The 3,789-nt window shown below is 40.6% G+C and overlaps 1 pseudogene; it reads right to left on the bottom strand.

Moving 5' to 3' along the window:
- Positions 1-1,805: 1,805 nt before the first annotated feature.
- Positions 1,806-2,503, bottom strand: LOC104833314 (annotated as a pseudogene).
- Positions 2,504-3,789: the final 1,286 nt, after the last annotated feature.

The following is a 3,789-nucleotide window of genomic DNA, read 5'->3' as shown; positions in this document are numbered from 1 at the left end:
GTAGGATCTAGCAGGATAGAGACATCTTCTTACCATTACGGGGTAGCACAATGTGTTACTTGGAGACCATGCACTCATCATGCACTAGAAGAGCTGGACTATGGGTGCATTTCAGGGCACACTGAAGTTAAACCATGAACTCCGAGCTAGGTGGAGGGACAGTTGTGTGAAAAGGAATTACACTGCTTAGCTTAAGGATAAACTTCAGGGTACCAACATAGAAGCCAGTCTCCAGCAAAAAGGATGTTAGAGATACCACAGGAACAAATATAACCTACTACCTTGAATCTTCTACAATTATTCACTGAGGAACCACCCTGTGGTTGAAAATGATATTTAAGAACACCAGGATTGTTTTTGCCCTTCAGCTCCTCTGATACAGGGGAATTGTCTACATTGATGCTTGTGATTTGTCAGATGGATTTGGAATAAATGGCTTTTTTCAAAAATGGTTTCCACTGTTATAGTTCAATAGTCACAGGAAACCCTGTGTATACATCTGCTGCTCTGCTCATAATACATAAATAGCCCCCGTTGGGTAGTAGAGGACTTCTGATCTTTTCACTCAGTTGGTAGAAATGAAATGTGACTAAGTAGCCTGTACTTTTTATGGAGCAGGAACTATGGATCAGGAAAGATACCTTGGGCCATCTTGCATGCCATTAAAACTTGTGTTTAGGGAACTGAATCCCAACGTTATTGTAGGTCAGGACATTGAACTCTGTGGGAAGCTCTGTAGCATTACAGCTATATAGGTGACCTTACCAACTTCTTAATGCTTGATTTTGAAATTTAAGTGGTCTTGGGTAGATTTACATGCATTTTCTTAAGTGGGTGATATATACTTTAAAAAAAACACACACAAAAGTAAACCTCAGAAAATCCAGAATGTACTACCCTAGGGAAAAGCTCTTTGGTCATTACTGTTGACTTTTGAACCCATTGTCAACATGACTGACAGCTGAGAATGGATGAAGCTGAAATTATTTCCACTGGTTTAATAATAAGAATGTGCATTTGTTGCCACTAAGATACAAGTTCCTGCAGGAAAGTCATTAGTTTATCCTTTACACTAAGACAGCAACCACAAAAAAGGCCACTAAGAAATACATCCTTGACATTCAGTTTTAGTAAGGAGTAGTGTGCAGACAACAAAGTCACATCAGTTATTTAGCACCAGGCACAACAGCTGGAATGACATGCCACAGCACTTGAACGCAGACCAAGGTCCATCTCAAGCTGTTGGTTGAAAACACACCCAGACTGATGACTTTAAATGATGGCAAAGGAGCCTTCCTTCCAGTCAATCTCCCACAAAGAACATGCTTATGTTTTCTGCAGGAAAAATTCTGTGGTCAGTAAGAGGCACCAGTCCTATAAGCTGCTTTAGTACAGAAGAACATATATCTAAGTCTGCCTGCAGTACCAATTCCCAGCATTAACACTCTAAGAGACACATCCAACACCTGTGTCTAAAGTCAAGGCTCTCATCTAAGCTTCCTCTGTGCTCAGTGGAGAAAAACATTACCAGCTGAAGCCATCTCCTCCTGTGATAATGACCTAAAGCTGTGCCATCCAGTTGACCTGCTGGAGGTGCACACCTCTCCATTTTTAGCTGTAAAGGGAGCCCAGAAAAGGCATTTTGATTCCAGCATCTAACTTTTAGATGGCTAAAGTTAGAGAAGATCAGTCACAAACTGCAGTGCCTATCCAATTGCTTGGACTCCACAGGACACCAGAGACAGAGATGTTCTTGTCTTGTTAAAGCAGTTCTTACCTGGCTAATCATTTGTCTTAGGGCACATTTAACTTTGTTCCTCAGACTGTAGATTAAGGATTCCATAGAGCATGGAAACTATCCTATCCTGATGAGGAGCATAGGTGGAGAAAGGCCGTACATACGTGCAAATGGTGGTCCCATAGAAAAGGCATACTACTGCCAAGTGAGAACCACAAGTGGAAAAAGCTTTGTGCCTGCTCTCAGAAGAGTTCATGTACAGGATAGCCAAGAGAATATAGATATATGCGATCAGAGTGACTACAAAGGCACTGCTTCCAAGGACCCCAGCAACTGTGATACTTACCGGTTCCCTACAGCAAGCAGGAGAGGGCCAGCATAGGAGGAATATCACAGCAATATTGGTCAACTTGATTAGAATCAAAAAAAAGGAGTGTAAAAATCAAAGATGTGTGCAACAGAGAATTAAAAATCCTACTACCCAGGTGCCAATGGCTAGGTGAGCACACAGTGGATGACATAGTGCAACATAACAGTCATAAGCCATCACAGCCAAGAGAAAAATCTCTGTACCAACAAGACCAAGGAGGAGAAACAGCTGGAACATGCAACCAGTGAATGAAATCACCTTGCTCTTAAGCCACAAGGCCTCCAGCATCTTCGGCAGAGTGATAGTGGGACATAAGGATAGGTTGCCAAGGAAGAAGTATGTGGGGTTGTGCAGACTGTGCTAATGGCAACAAAAATTGTGATGGTGCCTGCCATAGCAGCCAAATAAATCATCAAAAACAGCACAAAGAAGAAAACGGACTTCCAGAGCATCAGAAAGGCCTATGAGAACTAATTCAGATATCACTGATAGGTTGACTCTCTGCATCTTGTCTTTCATTGTAGAAATGATTGTAGAGGTGTACCTGGAAGAAAGAATAAGTTTAACTTAGTCAAAATTGCATCCCACTTCTAAAGAGTGTGTGAATTTTTTGGTCTGTTTTGCAGTTCAGAACATTTGCAAATCTGCATTGCCACACTCAATATCTGAATTTTACTCACATATACCTAATGTAAAAGGCAAAAATATAGGTATTAAGTTTAACAGTGATTAGTCAAAAAAGTTTAATTCTTACAAGCCATCTTCTCAGACTGAAGAGCTGAAAGTTGAAGACAAAGATACTTCCTCTGTGGTGGCTAGCTTGGTTGGACACAGCCCCAAGCAACCTGACTGGGCTTTGAAGGTAGCTGTGCTCTGAGCAAGGGGGGTGAAGTACAGTCTCTAGAAATCCTTTCAGCATAAATTATTCAGTGATAATAACATAACCAAAGGGGTCTAGATTACTAGCTGCAGCTAAAGACCCAATTATTTTTTTTAAGTAATGCTATCACAGAAGAATTAAATCTCTGTTAATCAGACAGGTAGTATACCCCAGATGCTTTTTTGGGGGTTTTTTCAGCTTTATCCAGTGGGATATAAAAAGAGATATCATCTAGTATCCAATCAAAGACCTATCTCCTTTCTGTAAATTTTACCCTACAGACTTCCATAACAGTATTAGTACTTCTAGAATCTAGCTGGACTTCTCCCCAGCCCCCACCCTTTTCCCAATTCAAAGAAGTCTAGGAAAACTTGGCATTGTAGGATCTTTTCATCTACCCTGCATTGCTACATTGAATGTAACTTGGTACTTATGGTGATGATTTATATAGTAGCCCTATAAAGCAAAGTTCAGCACAAATGCCTCCTTGTTTGCGAATTAAAGCATGATTATGAGATGGTGTAAATACTGTAACACATTCCCATTTGTAAGAGACACAGAGAACAAATCAAATAGGTGACTATGATATCCCATCTGAGACAGGCTCATCTGTTGTCTCATGTTCTCACAGAAGCTTGCTTCCAGCTTGAACGGGACCAAAGTCAAAGCTTAAACTACCATAAGAAATATTTTAGTCAGCAGAAATAAAAGACACATGGTGCTTTAAGTCACAGCATCACTTCTTCTTAAAACAGGGAACTTGTTCAGGTGAAATACAACAGAAGCTTAACACAGAAATAC

The sequence above is a fragment of the Haliaeetus leucocephalus genome, unplaced genomic scaffold, assembly GCF_000737465.1.
Source record: "Haliaeetus leucocephalus isolate CR32 unplaced genomic scaffold, Haliaeetus_leucocephalus-4.0 Scaffold279, whole genome shotgun sequence".
In the NCBI taxonomy this organism is placed as follows: Eukaryota; Metazoa; Chordata; class Aves; order Accipitriformes; family Accipitridae; genus Haliaeetus; species Haliaeetus leucocephalus.
This window is presented reverse-complemented; position numbering and strand designations above follow the sequence as displayed.